General features: G+C 37.2%; 1 protein-coding gene across 16 annotated transcripts in view; it reads left to right on the top strand.

Annotated features, from left to right (window-relative positions):
- LOC123865952 (probable phospholipid-transporting ATPase IA) overlaps positions 1 to 26,518 on the top strand; it is a 79,857-nt gene that overhangs the window by 9,714 nt on the left and 43,625 nt on the right. Inside the window, exon 1 of one of the 16 annotated variants that reach the window (XR_006796084.1) lies at positions 22,188 to 22,751. The exons of 13 other annotated variants lie outside the window; for them this stretch is intronic. The gene's annotated coding sequence lies outside the window, so the exon portion shown is untranslated. Of the gene's footprint in view, positions 1 to 22,187; positions 22,752 to 25,170; positions 25,440 to 25,493; positions 25,633 to 26,518 lie in introns of those variants that run through there. 2 more of the 16 variants (XR_006796088.1, XR_006796087.1) reach the window with 2 other exon arrangements.

Below are 26,518 nucleotides of genomic sequence, written 5' to 3'. Positions count from 1 at the left end.
GTAGAATCAGAGCTTGTAAGTAGAGTGATTTGTTATTTATTGTTATAAATGTGATATAGTCAAGAACATTTAAGAGCTATATTACTTTGGACTTGGGATAGGTCCCATGGCCAGCACAAATCTAAGCTCAGCTAGGGGCTTGGCTCTACTAGAGATCTCATAACTTTTTAACAGTGAAAACATTATGAACTTGTGAGTCTTGGCTAACTTTTTACATGAAATGTTTTTGGTGGGATCGGCTATTCAGCATGCATTTGCGACTGAAATTCAACCATCATTATAGCTGTATCTATAGAAAACAATACTAACGACGAATCGACACGTTCGTCAAATCAATAATTAAGTACCTATATATATTTTTTTAACAAATAACAATCAAATAAAGTAAAAATAAATAATAAAGTACCTTTATCTACTGGGGCCAAGCTAAAGAATTACGCGTAAGTAGTATCACAAGTTATACAGAGGGATGTGTGGCCTAGTTATGACAACGTCTATCAATCGATTGCGATTGTTTACCCAAGTCGATATGAGTTAACTGTAAATTAATCTGATATAGTTACCAAAGTCGATATGAGTTAACTGTTAATTGACCTGATATCGTTACCCAAGTCGATATGAGTTAACTGTAAATTAACCTGATATCGTTACCCAAGTCGATATGAGTTAACTGTAAATTAAGCTGATATCGCTGCAAAAGTCAAATTCTCGTTCGTATTAATCGAGTTGTTTGCGGAAGGATCTAGAAACCCATCGCAATGTTATTATCATTGCTTTTAATAAGCACATCCACTAAGCGCCTCTCACACCTTCCTGACTCAAGTTGATTGGCATTTGGCAGATAAAAAAATAATATATATATTTTTGATATTAACCAAATATTAACATAAGAGTTTTATTTATACAATAAACTTAAATCTGAATTAAAAGCACCTAATAAAAATAAAATAATAATAATTAAATTAGATTAGCAATGGAACACAATGGATTGACGTGTTTTTTTAACATGAATAATATAGTTGAAAATTTAAATCCACGCGGATGAAGTCGCGGCCATCAACAAGTAGTAGATAAATAATTGGGGATGAAATGAACTCTTTGAGAATGTATTTGGCGTAAAAGCTCTCTTCGCGGATAACGATGTTTATTGTTTATTTGATTCTCTACCAACTTCCCACTCATTTCGCTATTTAGATTGCTTATAAATAGCTCGAGCTTTGGAGTTATTGGGAAATGGAATGAATTTGAATAGACCATCTTCCGAGTTATATTATTTTTATACTAACTGGTTAAAAGTAATTTCAGATTTTGTAAACTTCAGCTGAACTAGTTTAAAGAACCTTTTGTTCGAAAGTACCAAAGTACTGAAAATCTCGTAAATTCTAACTTTTACTTAACTGCGATCTCACGTGATGCTAAACAAGAATTAGTCGGGACAGTGACAATCTGTGGTGACGATAGACCTGATGGATTGACGCTGGTTCCCTAGAAAAGGGAAAGGGTCCTGATGTGGGACGTGACTTGACGTGTTGACACATTGTTGACGAATATTGTATCAGGAAGACAGCATCAACTCCGGGAGCCGCAGCAACAGAAAAGGCTGAAACCGGTAAGCGGCGGAAATATGCCTCTCATATTGAATTGAATTATTGTTTTCTATTTGCCGTGGAGAACGTGGGGCCAACTCCTTACGAGACATTTCCCCGCGGTTAATTTAATAGCCTCATCTAGTGACAGAAGAGCTGGCTCATTTTATGCGCAAAGGATCAGTCCGGCTCGCCAGGTGCAGCCAGTATTCTTGGCACCATTCATGGCATGGCATGGCATGGCATTGGCATGATATCTACAGTAATTAGATACGGCTAATTTTAAATTTTACTGAATTTCAATTAGGTATAAATACCTACCGAATCCCAACTAAATCATACATTATTTCTGCCGACACGTGTGAAACTGAAAGTGTTACACCACGTGACGGAATTTTACGACATTACGAGCCGTTAACGTGATCTGTAGCGATGGGCGTTATTGCTCATTTTCAATCATTTTCATTTAATGATATTATTGTTTTTTTCACGATGATTATTCGTGGAAACTGATTTTTCAATTCACAGACTTAGAATCGTTTGCTACATTAATTTAACTAAAGTGCGAAAATTCGCTTTTCGTGAAACCAAACTAACCATTGTTTGCTAGATATTCTTTGAACTACGTCATGTTTTCCCTTTTCTAACATGGAGCAATGTGAGTTTTATCGCTCACGCGCTCTTTAGCCTCGGGTCGATGACCGTGTGCGGGCGAAAAAACAATAAAGCGGGATTAAATGTGATAATTTTCATTTTTAAGATTTTGCTTCGTGATGTTTTACAAGCTACTTTTAGTAATTACAAGTGTTACAAATGAAAAGGCTTTTCACGTGATTTTTCCCATGCTATCTGTGAAAATATGGGCCATCTCCAGTGATCTGCTAATTTCAACGATGACGACATTATAGCTTATATTCGTTACCAGGTCAGTAGGTACAGTTGACTCAACGGAAACAGATTCTCTTTTGTAATGAGAAAAACTTACCATATCTCTTTAGCATGATTTAGATTTTAGAGTAATGTTGACCGAGTTTAAACTACGATACCTGTAATCCTAAATTTAATCTAAACTACAGTAAATCAACCATGGAAAAATTAGATTGGGCCTCATTGTTTAAATTCAGACCCCTTCCAATAATGGAGTAGTGTAGCAGCTGGTCTCTCACATTCTTCCGCATACTATTTCGATTAAGTAATTAGATACTGTTTCAACTCTTTTGACGATTACTGACAATAATACTCACCATAAATCGTCGGGATCGACGATGTGGACGGCTTGAAATGCTTTGTGAATTTCTTACGGAGAAAGTAAAGGCCAAAAGACGTACACGGTCAACCACCAGTCCAGCTCTTCGAGATACAAGAAACTCCAAAGTCGGTCACCAATCCTTTTGGGTCGGAAACAATTTGGTTCAACGTTACTTAACCAGCTCAATCGATTGATAGTTCGATTGCCCTCTCTTATGAAGTATAGTAACAGCCCATATAATCATTCCCAGAGTGTATGATTACTGCTATTCCTAGGAAAGTAATTAGGTACTGTAAGCTTTGACGTTTGTGTGACGTGTCTTTTTCATAAAACTGGCTTCACTGCTTGATGCCTGAGCTTTTCATTTTATAAACTTGACAGATGTGAAAGTTTTGTATGAAACTGCGGTGACACATATTGTGTGTTCAAGTGATGTGAAATAAAGGTATATGTATAACTAGCTGACGCCCGCGACTTCGTCGGCGTGGATTTAGGTTTTTCGAAATCCCGTCGGAACTCTTTGGTTTTCCGGGATAAAAAGTAGCCTATGTGCTAATCCACACACACACATACAAACTTTCGCCTTTATAATATTAGTGTGATGATAAATAATTACTCATACTTACTTTAGTTTTCCTTGTGTTTGCTTAGTTAGAAAAAGCTAGAAGACAGTAAGAAGAAATAATGCATCTTTTGTCCGAGATTCTTGCCCAATATGCCATTCTTTAGGAATCACACTAATATTATAAAAGCGAAAGTTTGTGTGTGTGTGTGTGTGTGTGTGTGTGTGTGCGTGTGTGTGTGTGTGTGTGTGTGTATGTTTGTTACTCCTTCACGCAAAAACTACTGGGCGGATTTGGCTGAAATACGAAATGGAGATAGATAATATCCTGGATTAGCACATAGGCTACTTTTTATCCCGGAAAACCAAAGAGTTCCCACGGGATTTCGTAAAACCTAAATCCACGCGGACGAAGTCGCGGGCGTCAGCTAGTAACTTAATAATACTATCATGACTAGACCCGCTTTCGCTCGGATAAAATCTGAAAATCCTTTCATAGTGAGAGCAACATTAAAAAGAAAACCTACAGTAACGTGCAAAGCTCAAATTGCTAGACCCAGCGGTTTTAGCTGTAAATTCATTAGTGCCAGTCAGTCTGTTTCTCTCTAACTGAACCCTGGCCCGCCCACTAACAAGAGCAGGTACTGCGCCAGGGAGGTTTTGAAAATTTCTGCCCGAATCCTTGCTGAATTTACAAATGAATGCTGCAACAAATATTGGATGCAACGCTATTCTCTAGACGCCGAGCTCTGTACGCAGGCACTGGATACATAGGTAGGTATGTAATCATGTGGATTACATTCGTGTTTGTGGTGGCTAAATCTGTTTGCTGTACTTTGTAGGGTTCGCTTCACTTGTGTTTGCTCAAACCACATACTTACTGATCTTCATTAAGCAAAATTGCGAGCTTCATTTTGGAATCCGGTTTAAAGCTAAGCTTTCAAGTTTACATTTCCTACCAATTACAATCCGGGTATCTTTAAAACAAGAGTGAATAGGCACCTTCTAGGTAAACGCGTCCCATCTTAGACCACATCATCACTTTCCATCAGGTGTGATTGTGGTCAAGCGCCTAGCTATAGTGAATTAAAAAAAAAAAAAAAAACTAGTGGTTCGCCCCGAACTGAGACCTCGCGGTATCCCATGACTCCCATAAGATAGTTTTAACTATATAATAATACCTATGTATTGTAATGTAATGTAATAGAAGACAGCGCCATCTTTTAATATTATTATGAAGTTATGTTAAAAAACCCGTCTTCAATATCCACAAACACTAAAAACTAAAAAAAAAAATTATTACCGAATATATTATGTACTTACATTACAAGAGTTATCAATGTAGTTCTATATTAACATTTTTGGAGCCTTCCATTTTCCCTTCCACTTTTAATATGTGTAATATTAAAAGTAGAAGGGAAAATGGAAGGCTTTTCCACTTTTAATATGGGTACCTTCAAGTTAAGAGTGAATAGGCAACTTCTAGGCAAGCGCGCTCCATCTTACGTTGCATCATCGCTCGCTAGCAGGTCTGAATGCAGCCAAGCGCTAGTCTCTAATCTGTAAATTAAAATAAAACTTCACACACCTTTGAGAACAGAATGAGGAAGGCTCCCAGATCCTTCCGCATACCACTAAGAGTAGGTACTTTCACGATTAATTATTTATTAATAGGTACCCTACATGCGTTTGACACGATTTAACAAATGAACTTCATTTCGAATTCACCCTATCTTCCGCCATACACGTGCTTGTCAATATGTTACCCGATAAGCGGTGGCGTGTCACAATAACCACCGACATAATGTGAACGGTTTGCAACAATCAGACGAACCAACGAGGCAGGTAGATTAACGCCGCGGTTGATGCGCCCCCGGCCGAGCGAGGCGGCGGCGGCGGGCGGCCTGATCAACTCATTACTGATAATGCTCGTGTTAATATTCAACGATATTATGCCACAAACATGCAAAGGTATCACAATTTTATTTTAATAGCGAGCAAACGAGTCGAATCAAGCGAGACATTGTGATTCATCATCATCATGATCAATCTATCACTAGCCCACTATTGAGAACCGGTGTCTGCTCAGAATGAAAAGAGTCTAGACCACAGTTCGCCACGCTTCGCAAATTGCGAAAAGACTCAATAGTAGATACCCAAATAATTTACCACCTACGAAGATATTTTAATTTTTAATATAATGTCTTCGTAGGTAGAAGGATTAATTTTTGGTGTAGGATTTTCACATGAGCAATTAATTATTTTAAACAAATTATTGTGGTTGGTTTATTTTTTGGCAAATACTTATTCTCAGAACAGAATGTTAATAAATTAGGTACTTACCTACCTATTTTAAAAACTTAAGAGGAGAAGAAAGTAAAGCAAATTATATTAAAAGGAAAATTAAATCCATTGCCTATTTTAAACTAAAATAATATCATGAAAGTTTACCCCTCAGCGTGGAAAAACTGGGAAACTTTGACTGTATTAAAGTTTCGTTATAAGAGAGCTGTGACAAAGTTGAAGTTAAGGGAATTCCCGCGACGACGCCGCGCCCTTATTTGCAATAGGTATAGGATAAAACATGTAATGAAAAATGTAATTTCCATCTACCACATGCCTCGAGGGCTTCCCGATGTTTCTGACATGCCACTTTTAGCATGGAACGCTTTGTTCAAGTTGGAACACAGTTGGAATCAAAAAATATAACACTGTGAAGTTGAAATGAAAGTAATCACAGGCAAGTCATAAATCCAACCAATGATCATAATATATTAATATGTAAAAACCGGTCAAAGGCGAATCGAACTCACGCTTGAAGAGTTCCGTACCGTTGAACAAGATATACATATACATATACCAAACACCTTTATCTAGAACTCTGCAAGTTAATAACGCTCTGCGCTATCTAAATGTAATTTACTCAATTAAATTTTGCGTGAACACATTTTTTTTGTATGATATAACCACAAATTCACGGTTTTCGGATTTATTCCTTTACTTGTGCTATAAGACCTACCTACCTGCCTTTCATGATTCTAGGTCAACGGGAAGTACCCTATAGGTTTTTTTGACGGACACGACATAAGGACAGACAGGCAGACGGACGGACAGAAACACAGACAGACAGACAACAAAGTTTTGTTTGTTTTTGTTTGAAAAATGTCTTTATTATCAAATATTAAATATCTACACAGTTTATGTCCCGGTAACACACACAGGATAAACACAAAATAATAAATCTAACACAGTTTGGCAGGCTATACACGCCCCTTTCAAACTTACCAATATCATAGTTAACACTCCATTCACATCATAAATACATCACAATAGGTTAAAAAAAAACTAAATATGCAAACCTTAGTATACGGTTAACACTTCTACACATATAAAACAACAAAGTGATCCTATAAGGGTTCCATTTTTCCTTTTGAGGTACGGAACCCTAAAAAGAAGTAGATTGGTATAGCTACTTAGTTACATCAGTGAAGACTAAACTTAGAACGCTATCTCTCCTACTCTATTTGATCCTCAATCTAACTTATTACCGAGCACGAATTATATCCATTTAACGGCCAAAAATGTTATAACATATTATTTACTTAAATTTCATACTAAAATACCCTCAAGGATTTCATTGAACAATCCTTGACTCCCAAAAACCTTTTAGTACAATACACTCAAACATATACGTACAAACTTAGGTATACATTAAGTATAAGGAAGTTACATAATATTAGTTATTACATAAACATTTAATGCTTATAGGACTTCTTGTTTGGGTTTTCTGTAATAGAATAATAATAATACGTTCATGTTTATTTGTTAGTACGAGCACTGCGTAATACTAGTTATTAGACGATTGATTAGGGGTGTTGCGTATATCAATCGATTGCGATGGTTCTGTGAAACTTAGTAATTTGAAAGTACTACTATCGAAAGTCAAAATTTTCTCCGTGCCTCGAGTGCATGAGCGTTGGTTCCTGTTATTATTACTAACCTGGTAAACTGGTATCAGCCTAAGATCTTACGATCTTACCAACCTAAGATCCTAAGAATCCTAGATTCCTAGAATCCTAACCGTCTAGAGATCCTAGAAGAGAGCCTAAGAGTTAAAAAAAATATTATATTTAGGTATTTACTAAAAGAAGAATGTTTTTACTATACTATCAGAAATAAGGGATTTAGGTGCCCGGAGAATGACAGAAATATTATGTCTTATTCAATGCAGGGAGACAGTAATTAAAAAGCGGCAAGTTAAGATGGAGACATACATAAGTCATAAGTCATAAGTCACAACAAACAAACGAACCTAATCAGCCTTTAGGCAATATTGTTAAGTACATCAAATACAGGGTGTATCCAGAACGCTAGCAAAAACGAAGACAGGTGATAGTACTGATGATTACTGATAAGATACCACAAAAAAACGAGATAAAATCCCGTATTTTTTTAAAGTTCACAATATAATGCAAATAAAACATCTGAGTGACGCTAGAGGTCAATGAACGTTACGTAAATAGGCCACTCGGAGTCAATGCCGCATCGTATATGAGGCATTGATTCGAATTTTGCATGCTATGCATTGCGGGTTTGAAAAATACTAAATCACTAAAAATACAAAATAAACCAATTTATTTATTAAGCTTATTGACATTGAATTATGTTTACTATTTAGATATAGTATAATAGTAACGCTAAGTTTTACATCCTGTATAATGTGAGTTGTGAAACTGTCGCAGGTAATGTCGTTATAAGCCGCCGAGCTTTCAGCTTTCCCGCCCAGTGCGGGCCGGCGACGCGAGGGGCGACCACGTCCTGTCATCCCCACCCGAGAACCAGCCACGACCGACGCGCCAAAACTTTCACGACTTAAAATCACCTTGTGAACTACTAAAAAAACGTAAAGTAAACGTTCTACTTTAAAAGTACTTAAAAACTTTTAAACAATGACGCGCGAAAACTATCAAAATTGAAAATCATGTAAGAAAGTACTTTAAAACGTGCAAAAAGTGTTTTTAATTAGATTTCCAACATCGAATACTTTTTAACTTAACAATTCGAATCATTAATAACACTTAAAAAATTTATACAGAAAGCTCCGTTCGCAGCTGTTCGAAAAAATTGAAAACTTGTTTGTGATAAGTGTTTACCTATGTTCTAGATACCTGTAAATGTTTACGTAGGGTAAAAGTCTAGGGTCTAGTCACACTCACGGGTAGGTATTAGGTAACCTGTTTATTTGAGCGTCTTTCATCGTATTTGCACAGCTCTCGTTTTCGTTCCAAATATCTCATTTTCAAAATATATTTTCACAGATAAAAGAATTTGACAAAAATATAACGCAGCATTTTTTTACTATTCATTAGTTATAATTTATCCTGAAAGGAAAAAGCAGGAATAGCGAGAATCCTTGAACTTTGCTATCTCTATACCTACGGTTAATATATTATTATCTACTTGTAGATAAGTATACAACGTTTCTTGATATTCTTGGCTTTCTTTTTCCTGCCACGTGCCATTATACATTGATTTAAGTAAGGTATATTTTTCTCTGTAACATAATAAATAAATGTACCTATTTATTATCTCATTATTACCATATTTTAACAAAAATAAAATATCAGAAACAACTAAAAGTAAAACACAAACAACAGAAAATTAAACAGAAATAACGGAAAACTAAAGTGACACGAGAAAAACATTAATTAAAATGGGTCCCACTAGCAGCGGGTGGATGGACCCAAGCCACCAGTGGTCAGGGCTCCAGAGTGAGGAACCTCCTCACAATGCGTGCCGTCTCAAGAACCACTGCCTTTCCGTATCTTACACTTGATCCAACAGTAAGGTATATATTATTACTGCATAGCATATAAATCTATGGTCACGTATCTTCCACGTAACTTGAGTCTGAGATGTGAAGGCAAAACTGAATAGGTAATATCTTCTTGGCAATCGCGTTCCAACCTAGACCTCGCCAATGCTTTCCACTAGGTATGATTGTACTCGACTACAACTCTATTTAAAAGTGATAAGACTCCGGCGTCCTTTTCGGGAGTCTGAGGATCTCTAACTTTTCTGGGCTATACGCGTTTTAAGCAATTGGACAATTTATTATTTGCTCACCGGTGCAGAAAATATCATGAGGAAACCTACAACATGCCTGACAGTTTTACATAATTTTCTGAAAGGGGTGTAGATTTTACCAATCTGCATTTGGCGTGGTGAACTTTGGCCTATAGTCAACACTCTACACCCTTCTTGGGCTTTCCTTTAAGAATGAGAAGTTCTCATTCTGAGAGAAAAACCGTGCTCTGTAGTGCGCCGGCGATAGGTTGAAATAATAAATAATCACAATGATGATTAGGTAAGTACAGGTTTATTTTATTCAAAAAATAAGCATCACTTATTTTAATGCGCACAATATATACCAAGAAATTAGCAATCAAAGCCTGCATATAAGTTATTTAAAATTCATGCCGCTGTTATTCAAGTAGGTACCTACAGAAAATACGACCGGAAATTACGTGGGAAAAATACAATACCTACTGATAGCTACGTCTACGTAATGCCTACCTAATTAAATTGGACGTAAAACTTAAAACTTTCCGTTTGTCCGATTTTTTTTCAATTTGCAAATCAATTCATATTTTTCCCCAATCTACTTTTCTCGCTCGATTCCGTTTTCTTGTAACTCAATCATTTCATTTACTTACCGCTACTTCAAATACGAGATGGAAATCTTTGGGATGTTGGGACTTTTTCACTTCTTACTTTAATGTACTTCTTTTCATCATGAAAATCGATTAAGACCTCTTGCGCGAAAGCTTTAAAGCGTTAGAGAAACACTACTCCGAAGGAAATATAACAAAATTAGACTCAAAATACTTTGGCGAAGGATTTTATACGTCTTTGTTACTTGTTACCTGCCCAAGCCACCATGATCCAAACTTCATAGACGTTGATCGTTCCTCCCTACCACGTACCTCGTATGTTGGGGACAATGCGCAGAGAAACTTTCAGCTTTCATAAAATGGGTGAAGGTCTGGCCCTCCCGGGCTCTCAGTCTACGTGTTAAAGAGCGTTTGAATGAATGAGGAACTTTATCGTATAGACTTATTGGATAGACCTATTGTTAAAACGTCCACTCCAAAGGAGCGCACTTGTAATGTAAGTTCACTAAGTAGGTACCTAGGTAACCCTATTGTCAAAGTCAGTAACGACCCCTGAAGCCATCTTCACGTAGAAAAATACAATGCCAAAATATTAATGCATCATTTTTGTAGCTTTCTATAATACATAATAGTTATTTTTGGAAAATAATCGTTAGCCGCGTTAGAACTCTAGGCACAAGTCTAGACTTCCGCATTCAATTTAAAGACCTAAATCCACGTGAACAAAGTCGCGGCATCAACTAGTTTTAAAATCAAAAATCAAAACCCAACAATTTCTACTGAATAAAATAAACTACGGATTTTTCATTTGTTAGAAATATTTAAATTCACTGGTTATCAGAGCATTTATTAATTATTCACAAATCTGTTGAACTTGAATCAAATAGGTTTGCTAAGTGGATACCTACTGAGAACTGCAAGGTTTATAAAAAGTTTTCTTTCTCACTACTTACTACTGAAAACTTAATGTTGTACACCCACCAGCCACTTGCTTGTTTCAGTTATTATCGTTGCAAATTTAATATTTATTAGGAATTTCCTACATTTACGTTTTGAGTACTCTTACCAAATAAATTTTTGCAGACGTTTTGTGACTAGGTATTCAAAAGTATCTATTGGAGAGTTTAAGTTGTTTGTAGCACTTACAACGCAATTAACCTACGTTCATTGACCGTAAGGAGGGTTAACCTTCGACAGGTCACAAGGCTTCCGTTCGGAAATAGAGACGTCGAACTTTGAAGACCCCTTGCGGACGCCTAGCGACGCGAAGGAAGACATAAAAAAAAACAAGATAAGATATAAGCCTACAATTAGGTATCTTGTATCTGTAGCTACCTACATAGAAAGACTTGCCCCGACTGACTGACTGATCTATCAACGCACAGCAGATCTTAATCACTGGGGTTAGAAACTTAAAAGACAGTAGGTTCCTTTTATGAGATAAAAAGGATATTTGAAATCCCACTCCTAAGGAGCAGCGAGTGAAAGTTTGTATGAAAGTCCGGCATTTTTCAAGTTATTTTCATGAAAATTGGTTTTTGGGCCGTCAGTTAAAAATTATTAAGAAATACGTATTTTGGGAAAATTCTTTCACCGAAAATTCCACCGCGCTGAGTGCACTAGTCTGATCATCTCAAAAAGTATCGAAAAAGTAAGCTCTATTTTTAAAATAAGTGAGTACTTATAGATTTTTCATTTATTAGTTTCACCCCTCGGGCTTCGATATGCTGAAGAATACAGTTTGGCAAATATTCACTCAGGAAACATTCAGGAAATTACAAAATATCATATTCTTTACGGAGAAAAATCTCATATTTATCTTCTTTTGTTATACGAGTAATATACTTTAGGCCTTAACATGTTCATAAGGAAATCCATTCTTAAATGTAAAAGTATGTCTGTCTGTCTGTCTGTCTGCCTGCTAGCTTTTCACGACTCATACGCTTAACAGATTTTGACGTTTGATACAGCTACATATATACTCATAGGCTACACTTGTCCGGGAAAATCAAAAAATTCCCACAGGATTTCAAAAACCCAAATCCCCTTATCGAACTCGCGGACATCTGCTAGTAGATATCTTTGATGCTTTATATCAGTGCTTTATGTGGGTATGTAGATGCAGTATGTACCCATTACATTTTTATAGTATGTAGTAATAAAATGAGCGAAATGTGCTCATTGTAGTTATTTTCGTGCGTTTATTTTACGACTCGCGACGAGAGCCCTGACACAGCAGTCAATTGACGCGAGATGTGACGTTGTATGATTTCATTACTATTTTATACCACCTACTTATTTCTTATACCAAGAATTTTTATGTTTTACCTCAATATATTATTGTAGTCTCTCATTTATTGGGAGACTAAGTAATCGACCACAAACCAAAATTTCATGTAAGACGCCTAGTGCCTATACTACGTCTGTGACTCAACCACCGGTTCGGAATGAAGGTTCTACTGAGAAGAGCCAGCAAGAAACTCAGCCGTTGCTCTTTTCAAATCACAAAAAATAATATATTGTAAAAATACACTATATTACAATATGTAACAATAATTATACACTACACATTTTGTAGGCAACTGAAAGCTCAGCCAGTTGCTTTTACGCAATTTTATCACTAAGGAGTTCATCAATGATTAGCCTTGACAGTCGAGGCTATTATACTCAGAATATTTTTCTACTAAAGGTTCATTTCCCTCAGGATCAATTTGGAAATTGGCTCTGGTGTGTTCTTCCTGACATACCTACCCGTTCCAGAAGCGCTCTTCCAAATTAAACTGGTCGTCCCTTACCACCGGATGAGATGGCAATCAAGGCTTTAGCATCGAATAAAAAACATTTTCACGAACCAGTATGCATCACACTAATATTATAAAGGCGAAAGTTTGTATGTGTGTGTGAGTGTGTGTGTGTGTGTGTGTGTGTGTGTGTGTGTGTGTGTGTGTGTGTGTGTGTGTGTGTGTGTGTATGTGTGTGTGTGTGTGTGTGTGTGTGTGTATGTTTGTTACTCCTTCACGCAAAAACTACTGGACGGATTTGGCTGAAATTTAGAATGGAGATAGATAATATCCTGGATTAGCACATAGGCTACTTTTTATCCCGGAAAATCGAAGAGATAATAAATAAATATTCCCACGGGATTTCGAAAAACCTAAATCCGCGCGGGCGAAATCGCGGGCATCGGCTAGTTATAGATAATATCCGAGCGTGTGGTTTTTCCTCTGCCTGCTGTGTGTCGTGCTATATTATTTCGTATCAAATAAAAGTTTCTATTATGTGGATTGCAAAGATCACGAAAAGAAAATAGGTACTTCATATTATTAGTCGCACAATTTTGTTATTTACTTTTTACTAGTGAATTTATCCGCATAAATTGGTAGGTACCTGTTTATACATCAGTATTTTCAATGTAACTTAATGTATTATTACTTTAACTACGATTTTCGTACGTGAAAAATAAAAATAAATAAAATGAATTATTTATATGGAAAAAATAACCTGTTAGGTATGGTAGGTAGGTTTGTAAAAATGTATATTTTTAAAAATTATCATGTGGTGTTACATAAATTGATACTAAGTGACTTGCTTACTAAGACTATTTCAAAAACGGCATTTGCATTGTATTTCAAGATGTACACATAAATATTAGTTATATTAATATTATTATACAATATGAGATAAATGGTTTTCATTATTTTCATCTTACGTGAAGTTCCGTTCTCACCAAAACAAGAGTAACAATGTCCTAAAAATAGTTTCATTTCAAATGTAGAGCCAAAATAATAGAGCGTAGAGAGAAATACGGCCGACCCAAATTAGGGAGGCACCAGGCAATGCAAATTAGAATTATTACGGCTAACGTTTGGAGGAAATGCATTTATTTGAGGGCGAACGTTCGCTCTGTTTTAGAAATGAGCAGAAATGTGTTGAAATGAGCAGAAACGGGCATGGAGGCCTGTTTAATGCAAATAGCGGGAATTAATAAATAAATATGAGTACAGGGCTCCAAGCTTTTACATATCCATAGAGGCTGAAACATTATTAAAACACGGAAATGTTTGCTACTTTTAAAAATAACAAAATAAAATCTAGGCATATTGTTTTAACCTGACCAATATTTTTGTTTTTACGCCTCACTTGTGGGCAGTTCAGTTGCTCCAGCTGGAGTTCAATGAATGGGGAAAGAGGATGGGTGAAATGTAAAGAACATGGATTTGGAGTATGTTTATTTCATTTGAAATAATTTTTAACTAAGCTTGAAAGCTGTAATTTAGTCTAATGGTTAAGACACCGGCCTCCTATTCGAGTTTGGAGGGTCCAGAGTTTGACCCCGATTTGCCAGCTCACTGCTGAGCATGAGCGGCCTCTCAGAATGAGAGTTGTTTGGCCATAAACCACCACGCTGTCCAAGCACGGATTGGCAGACTTCACACACCTTTGGGAACATTATGCTAACTTAGAGGTGCGTGTCCGGGATCAAATTACCGACCTCCTGAATAGGAGGCGGATGTGTTAACCACTAGGCTATCACGGCTTGGCAATATTTTTTAGTATGGAATCCTAAAAATGATTAAAAGCTACCTATTTCATGTGCCTCTTGTTGTCTTACAAATCTTGCGGTCATGTGCCATCTCGATCATTAAAACTTGCATTTCTATCCCGCCTATCCAGGGGTGGATTTCCCTATAGGCCAAGTAGGCCCGCGCCTAGGGCGGCAAAATTTGATGAATTATTTTCCAACAGTCGCGCCCTGTCATACGACAACGTTCAAAAACTCAAAAATGCATCTATAGCACTCCGCAAAAAATTTAATACGGATGGAAATTATGTATACCTACCTGTTAAAAGTTTGGATCATCGAACTGGATCGTTATTTACCTACTAGTTTACTCCAAGTTCAAGCGTATATTATTATAATTTAACTGCTATATAGCTCGTTCAATTTTTTTTTGTTTTATAGGAAGGCGTATATTCCATAGGTCTAGGGCAGCCAAGCTATCAAATCCGCCCCTACTCCTATCAAGTAGGTAAGCCCAAGCACAACTTGGTAAATTACAGTTCAAAGCACACTTTTACAGCTATAGTAGCACCTAAGTCTGGTTTAGTAACGTAATGCACTTCAAGATATGTGAGCAAGCCGCAGTTAACTAGTTTTAATGTCTGTACTCTTGGCGGCGCTCTGGAATGTTTTAGCGATTAAATCCAGCTAACTTTGTCAAGTGTTATAGGTACCTACTTAGAATCTTTAGAAAATAAAAGTCGCTTGTGGTTTAAAACTGAAAATATACCTAGAATGGTTGCAGCCAGTTTTAGGGGTTCAAAGTTCAAAACTACGAACTTTTCAAAGAAATTCGCGTTCGCTGCGGTTCTGATTAATTGATGTTTACTTTTATCTTTGTTTTTCTACTCAATTTAATTCAATTCAATTCATTTATTTATTGGACAACAAGATCCATTTTAGTGTTAGTAGAAAAAAAACTTAATTACTATGTTTAGTACTTAAATATTAAGTAGTTAGTAACAATACTCAATCACTATGTCAGTACTTAATAACTAAAAGGGATTTAAGTATCACATCTTATTTTTTTTTGATTCGAGATGGTTTCAAAAAATTTAGACTTGATAATTCCTAAAAAACAGGGGTTTGCAGTACAATCATCACTGACGTAGACCTCTACCCGCACATTTGCTGCTGACTCATGCATTTTCGGCACTGAAAAATGCACCTCTTGCTGGTCTGGTGAATTGAGCAGTGGCCCGAGCTTCTCGCTGGTTCGTCGACATTTATGCTGAGACTTATAGAGCGCACTTTGACTTTGCTTAGACTTAAGTTTCAGTTAAAACGAGACAGATTTATGCCAGCTGTATACCGCTGTCTCGCTTTAACAGTGTCTTAAGTCTGAGCAAAGTCAAAGTGCACTCTATAGATTTAAGCCTTAGACTCAGCGGGTGAGTTCACTTAAGATTCAAAAGTTCTTTCAAAAAGTTTATATAAATCAAACGATGAAAAACATTTCTGTTTTTTTTTTTGTACCTCTTACGGATTTTGTGGTTGTTCCGCAGTCTTTGCGGTTCTTGTATGTCGTCTCCTTCATTAAAACTTTATTTAATCCAATAACAAACCTACCAAGTACTAAACCAAAACACAATTATCTCCTGCGTAGTTAGCTAGTCTTCATAAATACCTGTAGCTATGCTACAGCCACACCTGCGCATCATGAATGCGGAATGCGGGACGCGATGCGGAAGCGTCCACGACGCGAATCTATACGTGCACACGGTCTGCGTGATGGTTGTAATCTCTTAGACCCATTACGCACGGTCGACTAGTCGCCTGGCTACTCAGTTGACGGCGACTGTTAGAATCTGTAAATTATATGGAAGTAGCCGTTTTTATGCGCACGGAGTCGCTGCAATCCCATGCGATTAGACTCCGCGACTTTCATATAAATCACAGATTCTAAGGGTCGCCGCCGACCGAGTTGCCAGGCAACTAGTCAACCGTACGTACTTAATGGGTCTTAGGTGTGCATGGCGGGCGTCATCAAATATCGTGAGAGGCGACGTTTCCGCTTCGTATTCGCTTTAGTACACAGGTTTGAATGATGCTTTATAATGAGTCAGTGACAAAGTTATTCGATTAGAAAGTAAACAATAATAAAATCGATATAAAGTTGACGTTGGCAACACGAACGCATGTATTATACTTAGCATTCAAAAGGGAGTGTCACTCATGTATGAAATGAATAAATGATGAACGGACCGACAAAACGAAATACGCGAGCAAGCCCTTTGAATCCACCCTCTTATAGGAAAGATAATATAAACGAACTATTGGTAAACAAAGGACAGAGGGGCTAAGTACATTAGAGCTTTTTAATGCTTATTTTAATTCAAGAGGCCTCAGATTCGATATATAGAAAGTAAATGGTTTCGAGAGAAAAGAAAAATTACATTTAAAATATTTTTGAAATTCTTTAAAATGTTTATGTAAGTATAATTTTATCATTTACTAACCGAGCATCTCAGTAAGGGAACTAACTTGAAAACCCGTAAATCTAGCACTTCCTGTTTATTTTAAAGAGTACGAAGACTAATCTTTACGTTAAACGTTAGTTGTTGAAAATTCGTGAAACTCTTATATTATACCTACAGGTTTAATTTTCTCGATGACGTGGTTCCATAAGCCAAATTCCTATAATCTCTTCAAGTTTGCACCTCACTAACCGGTTCCAAAATAACACCCTGGATAGTTCAATATGGCGGCCAAGATACCTACCTTAATAGGTGTATTGTGTCGCGAAAATAAATTATTTTTCTTTTGTCATCGCCGTAATGGCTGCGACTGACAATGGCCCAGCAGTCTGACTTGTGACTTAATCAGGAACTGTCCGCAAACGGGGTGACCGGGTTGTCACTGCGTAAGGCGGCCATAAAACATGGATACAAATAAAAACCTATCATCAATCAATACTTGAAATCATAAAGGTCTCAACATATTATTTGGATGTATAGGGCATCGTTTAAATCCTTACGAGTGACACTGGTATAATTTTTTTTTAAATTTTCAAATGTGATTTTTTTACCTTTTAGTCCGTTTTTTGACCGCTACCTTTTATCCCGAAAGTCAAACAGTACCGATGGGATTAATAAATTCACGCCGACGAAGTCGTGGGCAATTGGAAGGACAATAATATAAACCAACAAACAAACACACTCACATTTAATTGGGTAAGTACCTTCTGATGAATGATGAGTCACTTAATTAATATTTCTATAATCGATACTAAAAATAATGAAAATAGCCATTAGGTAAGCATTACTCATTAGTCAATTGTATAGCGGAAAACTCCTACATAATGCCACTAAAGTATTGCGAGGGAAAGTCCCTGATTTTCCCCCAACTTGGCCACAAACATAAAGGCGTGCTGTAAATGCTGTAATCTCGTGTACGGGCTCACATGACGTCACGCGTAGGCCGCCTGGCCGCCTGGGCCAAGAGGTCACGGCCCGGGGGCACACCTTTCCGCACCCATTTGTCGCTCCTGAAAGACGGCTTTGTCTAGTCTCTAATAAACCACGTTTCACTAGAAATTTCCCTCTCACTTTGTATGTTACAAAGTGTGTTGTGTTCAGTTTTATTGAAATCGAAACAAGAACCGTAATAGCTAATACCTAAAAAACAATCTCTACAGTTTTAAAATCCAACGGTAGGACAGAGACAGGTCGAGATGGCAATTGAGGTGGGGACGCCACGCACACCATAAGGGTTCTTTCTTCCTTTTAGAGGCATGAAACCCTAAAAAATAAGTACCTGTTATTTTATGGCGAAGGTGCCATCATGGCTGCAGCCTGAAGTGCTTCATAGTTCAGTATTATAATATTATTAAATATCTTTGGCTTCATACCTGCCTTATAGGTGTGTACTTAGTGATACTTACCTACCTATTTTTAGATTAGAATATGAAAATTGTAATCAATTTTACAAGTTCTTTAAACTGAACGGGGAATCGACCTTGGAATCTGGCGGGATACGCACCCACCACTGCGATAGAGGTCGTCAAAATCTACTGACTGACTGACATAATCTTATAACATCAACGTGCAGCTCAAACCTGTCTTGAAACTTGATGGATTAAGAGCTAGCGCGTGCCAGACCTTCGTCCACACTATGTACTCGTATAATATTAAAAATGCGAAGGTGTCTGTCTGTCTGTCTGCTAGCTTTAATATTTTTATTTTTTTATATTTTATATTTTATTTATTTATTTTATATTTTATATTTTATGCTTTTATATTTTATTTATTTAATATTTTTTCACAATTGTACAACAATTCTATTTGCCCGAGGCATCCACTGTGCTATTTCCCCACAGCGGCGGGGCATGCGGTGTTTGTTTTGGGGGAAGACGTAATCTTATCGATGGCTAGGCAATGTCGCAACGTTATCAAATGCGGGAACATCTTTAGTTGATATCAGTGCCTTAATGACGTTGGTCGACTCATTTGTTGACGAGTTCGTGATACGTTTACGTTTAAGTTTTTCTGGATTGGATTTTTATAATATTATGTGATCTTTAATAACGTAGGTAAAGCCGAAGTAAAAAAAGCGGTGATAGTCTAGTGGTTATTAAGACGTCTGCTTCCTATTCGAAAGGTCGGAGGTTCGATCTCGGGCACGCACCTCTAACTTTTCGGAGATACTTAAGTGCGGCAACTAAATATTCAACATTCAAAATAAGTATTTTTACAAGTACTTTTGAATCATCAAAAGCATCTACCACTGGTTTGGAATGTCTTTCCTACCGAGAAGAACCAGCTAAAAACTCGGATAATATCACTTGCTTTATTGATGAAGGAAAACATCCTAAGGAAATCTGCACGCCTAAGTTCTCCATAATGTTCTCAAAGGTGTGTGAAGTCTGCCAATCTACACTTGGCCATCGTAGTGGACTATGGCCGAAACCTTCTCTCTGAGAAGACTCCGTGTTCAGCAGTGAGCTGGCGGTGGGTTGATGATGAGGACTAATTAATTACTTACGTACAAAATCAAGTTTCTAAAACCCAGCAGTTTATAATAACTAAGTCAATCATATGTAAGTTTCCCCTCTTATTTTACAGATATTTTTTTTGGACATAACAAACAGCCTTGTTTCTACTAGGTGTTGTCCTATCTAGATTTTATTCGAACTTCTATTGTTAAAACAAAGCAAGATCTACTCTAGTATCACGTATTGGAAGTAAAATAGTATTAAGAAAGTATGTTTAATTGAAACTAAGCGAATTTCGCTGTCACAATTTATCCTAGTGACTCTTAAAGCTAGATTTATGTGAGATGAGCACTGCACGCACTGGGTCCACACTTGCGCTACGGTGGAACGATTGAGGCTGGATTTAGGCTACATTTTATAAACAAACTGACTAAGAAATAAGTACATATTGCTTTTCCCATCCAAGCGCAAAACTTGTGTTTTATAATGGACTAGCTGACGCCCGCGACTTCGTCCGCGTGGATTTAGGTTTTTCGGAATTCCGTGGGAACTTTTTGATTTCGCGGGATAAAAAGTAGCTTATGTGCTAATCCAGGATATTATATATCTCCATTCTGAATTTCAGCCAAATCCGTTTTGTAGTTTTTGTGTGAAGGAGTAACAAACACACACACACACACACACACACACATACACAAAATTTCGCCTTTATAATATTAGTGTGATTTGTCCGCTTAGGTTTAGGGATTCTGTTACTAAACCTCCACCGCGCGTCCGTTCGGCTATCTGTCGCTCTGCTGGGACCGTCCATTTACTTTCCACGGCACCAAGGAGTCAAACTACATTAGTGTAACTATACCTACCTATATTCTGACCAACCACACGAAGTAGCCGAAACAAAGTTTACTTGACAGGGCATAACTTTCAAGTGCCTGTTCAAGTTGGTCAAGTAGTTAGGTGTGAAGACCTAGCATCTACAAACTCTTGCGAAGCTACCAAGGTACAGTCAGCAACAAAGCTAGGTTTGCATAGTCGCTTGAACTGGCGGGTGTGAACCTAGCTTTGTTGCTGACTGTACCTACCTACTCGAGCTTCTTGTGTGCATTACGTGTGCCTGTTCTATTTAACTTATCTGGCTCAATTTCCTCACCCGCTTTCAGTAACTACTTAGATATGCGTTGTGTAAAGAATTAGATACACAAAGTACTGAATAGATAAAGTAATTTGGACGGTGTTTATTTTTTTAAGTAAAGAAATTTTAACCACAGTCCGGTCCTCCAGATAGTAAAAATTATTTAGTTTTCGTGGAAATGAAGTTTTAGCCCGTAGCCCAGAAAATGCTTCCCATGCGATAATATACCTACGTGAAGAATCATAAAATACCTAACCATGTTTTTAAATTGTAAGTCAAAGCATATTATATTTTTACCATGTTTTGCCCTAAGGTCACATGGTTAATAACTCGTGAGCGACCTAAGAAAACCTGAGTGTTTCAATCTAAAATACTAATAAAATAGAGTTAAGTACATGTAAATATACCTATCAGATTTTTTCGACCTGAAAAAATTATATAAGGTATATTTTATTTTTATCGTGCACATGAATGTTATTAATTTATCTTTTAAATAAAATGTAATACACGATTGATATACCTATTAGGTACACCTAAACTGTTTACTATTTACTTATTAATTGGAACATTGAAAGGCGTTAAGGGCGTATAAGCTTGACTTTGACATAGTTCAGCAAAACACACTAGGTACTTCTTAAAAAATGCGGAGCCAGCAGCTACTTAGGTAGGTACTTAGTAGGTAGATAGACAAGAGTGTGCTTGAGAAGCATTATGCTTTAAAGGCCACTTTGTGAGCTTTATGTCTCACGTCTACAGTTTTAAAACTTTTACCGCAGTCTTTTGAATGTTCCACTAACTTTTTCTGGTGATTAAAATGATTTACCTAGATACCTATATACCTAATTTTAAAGAAATTGATAGAGAAATAAAATATTTTTAAACGGAGCGCGATTTTTTCCCCATCAACTATAAATGATTTGTGAACACCATAACTATATTTAGGTGCCTCTTTTTTTTTTCTTGACGAGGGTCTTCATAGTAATACCTGATCTATTTAATAATTAATTTTATTCAATTTATTCAGATACAAATTAGGCCTTGACTGCAATCTCACCTGGTGATAACTGATGATGCAGTTTAAGATGGAAGCGGGCTAGCCTGGGAGGGGTATGGCAGTTTTAAACCCCATATTTGGGGAAAGATCGGGCTATGTTTCTACCCACTAAAACGCTCGGTGGCCATCATCAGCGCAAATTCAGTAACTCAAAAAACGTACGCCGCTGCCTCTCTTGCGTGATGCTAATTGAGCTCACCCTGGAGGATGTACTCCCCTGACCTCATGTACCCTGGATGTAGCTTGTGCCACAACAAGCTGTCGTCTTCCCAGGGTTGCCAGCTAGAGCCCCACTCCAACAACTCGCAACCCTGAAGTCCAGCGCCCGGGATCACTGGACGGACGGATCAGGGAGTTGATCAGCGCCACCTCTCTATATACTTCGCTATAAAAAATTGACTATTACAATTTTTAGTCAATCTTTTATTTTGAACAGTCACAGGTTTTTTTGATAACGCCACAAATAACTTAAATGTTAACTTACTTATAGGAACTTAGTTAGGTACTTAAATTAACAAAAGACTAAAACGGTGCTAAAATCGAGTGTTCAAAGTGCATATCATAAAATGACCTAACTAAAAGAAAGAGAGGCCTAAATGAAGAATGAATGTTTCAATCTATAAAAGAAAATGACAATTAGTGCCTCTATCCCAAAAAAAGGCAGTGTTTCAATCTAAAAAAACAATGTTTCAATCTTAAAAAGCAGTGTTTCAAATACAAAGAGTGTTTCAATTCTCAAAAAGTGTTTTTTCTAAATATAAGTTGAAAATGACTCATATTACGAGAGTTTTAGTCGTAGTATAAGAATAGGGTTCCGTAAAGTTATTCGTAGTTGATTCTAAGTGATAGTGGTGATAATGGTGGTGGTGGGGAGGTGATGCGATGGCGTGGCCGGGGGACGCTCCGGGCGCGGTGGAGCTGCCGCTGCACGAGGTCGCCAGCGCGGACGCGGTCGACAGCATCGTGCCGGCTACTACCGTGCTGGATGGACCGAGAAACAGTAAGATATCTTTGTATGTATGTACATACTTTATTGCACCACATGACAGGTTACAAAAAAAAGAAAACTTAAAATGTAAAATCTGTATTGATTTTACAGTCATTTTCAGTGTTCCGTACCCGACCAATGGCACCCTATAAAACCCTCCGCTATCCATCCATATGTCTGTCAAAGGCAGGGGTGTGCAGCTCATAGAGGTATAAAAGTACTGCCTACCCTAGTTGTAAGTTCATACCTTAATGCCTACCCTGGTTTTAAACCCCTGTGCACGTCACTGGTCAACGGGCTGTAACCGTATTAACCGTAATAACTTAGTAAAGAGTTGTCACAGCAACAAATTATAAAAAAAAAATTTCAAAAGAAAAATAAAACCGACTTCAAAAACCAAAAACACTAAAAAGTAGAAAATAATTTTTGTTTAGCTACACATGTAATGTACCTAGGTATGAAGTCGAGCGAGCATATTAAAACAAAATTAGAAATCCAAGAGTGAAGCTCGCCCGACTTCATACCTAGGTACATTACATGTGTAGCTAAACAAAAATTATTTTCTACTTTTTAGTGTTTTTGGTTTTTGAAGTCGGTTTTATTTTTCTTTTGAAATTTTTTTATTTCACAATTTTTAGTGGCCCCACTGTACTGTGTGTGTGTACTGTGTGTATGTAGTGTACATATGCTATGCCCAATTAAAACCCTACTGTTTACTAAGCTATTACAGTGATCGCGAGCAATTTGCTCTTATCCATTGAGGAGTTCTGTTCTCCATCTCCGAAGATATTCATCAGATCTTCACAAAATTTATATGAGACCACCTGCACAGTATACCCTTTCAAACAAAAAAAAAAATTTCCAAATCGGTCCAGGGGTCTTTGAGTAATCGGGGAACATACATAAAAAATAAAAAATATAAAAAATAAAAATAAAAAAAAAAAACTTCCCGACGAATTGAGAACCTCCTCCTTTTTTGGAAGTCGGTTAAAAACCAATTGCCATGCAATATCTTGTTCGTGCGGAACCTTTCGTGTGTGAGTCCGACTCGCACTGCACCGGTTTTTCCTATTGGTCTAACAGTAACAGTACATACAACAACCTAACTAAGTATGTAGTTTATAAAGTCTTTACAAAGTAAACGAAATCCACGTGAAATAACACGTCTATGTCATAGATGGGTATAGGGCAAAGTGTTATTTGATGAGAAAGTGAAATTGATGAAACCATGAGGAACCCTTAGAACCTCTAAGCGGGTTTAAATATAAAAGTGAATAAGAGTAATCCAACCATATTTCTTGACTAGCTGACGCCCGCGACTTCGTCCGCGTGGATTTAGGTTTTTAGACATCCCGTAGGAACTCTTTGGTTTTCCGGGATAAAGAGTAGCCTATGTGCTAATCCAGGATATTATCTATCTCCGTTCCGAATTTCAGCCAAATCCGTCTAGTAGTTTTTGCGTGAAGGAGTAACAAACATACACACACACACACACACACTTACAAACTTTCGCCTTTATAATATTAAGTGTGACTATTTTTATCAATATATCTGTAATCTAGCGATTAAGTGATATTATCTACATAATATTTTGTCTAACGTACCTACCGTTCCTAGTAAGTAGGTATAACCTATCAACAAATTGCAGACAAGGTTTGATTATAATTTTGGCCGTAGTAGGACAATTTTTGCCTATTTAATTAATAGCAATTTTCACAAGTTTTGTAACAATAATATTTGCTTCTGTAAAAGAAAACCTTTACCTACGCAAGTAAATAAATTTCAAGAAAAAAATTCTTAAGAAAGCTCTTTACTTCTGAGGTAATCAATTTAACAAGATATTTATAAGTCGAGATGTATTATTATGATTCCTTAGTAGTGTCGTACAGACATGTCTATTAGGCATACTCGTCACAAACCACCTGATCGCACACACTAGCGACATGTCGCAAGGACAAAAGTTTGCTACACCCCATTACTACTGACAGCTTACGACAGAAAGGGTGGACCGAAAAATTCAAAACGAGCACACGAACGGAGGCTTCACATATAATTCTAGCAGGCTTCGATGAACAATATTCTGCGGCGTCAAACATAGGCTACGAAACATCTACGAAACATGCTACGAGAGACTCTATATCCAGCGTGGGCCTCAAGGCAGCAGCGTAGCAAAAGTAACTTATAAATATTGTAATATATTAAATTTTAATTTTAATTTTTAATTGTTAATTTTAACTTTTTCCAAATCGGAGCAAACTCTTCCAAAAGAGCTGACAAGAAACTAAGAAAATGCTCTTTTTATTTTGAGACAAATTTTTTCAATATTTCGTCTTCGCCACGAGACAAAAAGTCGTAAAACAAATAGTCTTCACTATAGCCTCCCTCTCAGTTTGCGTAATAATACAATAAGATTTAGGCATTCGACATTCACCTTGCTAGGGCTTCGCTAACCGCAGTCAGTCCGCAGCGGCCGAGGCAAGGCATCATGTTGGTGCAAATCCTGATCATGATGTACATCGTCACTTGCCTCATGTTCTACGTCGCCCACGTGATCGACTACTACTTTACCGTGCTGTAAAGTGGGTGTCGAGATGGGTAAACTGTGGCTGAAGTGCGTGAACGTGTAGACTGGGTGAGGAGACCGTGCAACCATGTGGATATCTCTGCGATCGCTCATCAATGACAGCTTTGAGTATCTTGGTAAGTAACTTGCCTATTATATTATACGTCGCCCATATGATCGACTTTTACTTTACCGAGCTGTGAAGTGGGTGTCGAGATGGGTGCAGTGTGGATGAAGTGCGTTAACGTGTAGGCTGGGTGAGGTGACGTGCAACCATGTGGATATCGCTGCGATCGCTCATCATTGACAGCTTTGACTTTGAGTATCTTGGTAAGTAACTAGGCTAGTTATCCACGTGATCGACTATTAATTTAAAATGGGTGTCGATATGGGTGAATTGTGGGTGGAGTGGGTAAACGTTAAGACTGGGCGAGGACACCGCTGTAAAGCTGCATGGAAATTAAAGATTTTTTCTACATACTTAAATGCTAAAAAAGGAACAAAATAATTAAGTTTAAGACTTAAGATTACATATACCTATTGTACTTGTAAGTTAAAACTTTTATTTTACCGTACATTACAATATTGCATCTGATAACTTACACTCTACAGCTATCTGATCACTCGAGTGATTTTATAAACACGACATGTAAGTATACATGTATGTATGTATACCTAATAGATAATAATAATAATCGATGATCTTACCTACAGATAGAATCTGTAGGTAAGATCATCGCTGTAGACCAACAAAATGATTGGTTGGGTTGGTTCGACGAATGTTGTCTTGATGATGATATCCGCACGATGATAAAACAATTTTCATTTTGCACGATGATACTAGAATTGCTCGCTTATAATATTAACTTTGAATAGGTAAGTAGGTATATCAAACATCCGAGCGAAGCCGGCTGGATCAGCTAGTAGGATTGCTAAGTATGAATGGCATCGAGGCGGCTATTTATTGATACCTAGCCGATAATTTTAAAACCGCCCTTTCGCGCCTACTTACTACGATTAGTGCCACCCGCCACTTCTCGATTTATCTAAAATCCGTATTTTTGATAGTGGTAGGTAACTCTTATCTACCACTATCAAAAATACGGATATTAGATATTTAACGAAAGACATGTAAAACCATCGATTTAAGAAGCGCCCCCCGTAAAACAGTGCAACTAAATAAAGTTTTTTTTTATACTTACATAATGTTTGAAAA

The sequence above is a fragment of the Maniola jurtina genome, chromosome 6 (genome assembly GCF_905333055.1).
Source record: "Maniola jurtina chromosome 6, ilManJurt1.1, whole genome shotgun sequence".
In the NCBI taxonomy this organism is placed as follows: domain Eukaryota; kingdom Metazoa; phylum Arthropoda; class Insecta; order Lepidoptera; family Nymphalidae; genus Maniola; species Maniola jurtina.
The sequence above is the reverse complement of the archived record's forward strand: the minus strand, read 5'-3'. Positions and strand labels throughout refer to the sequence as shown.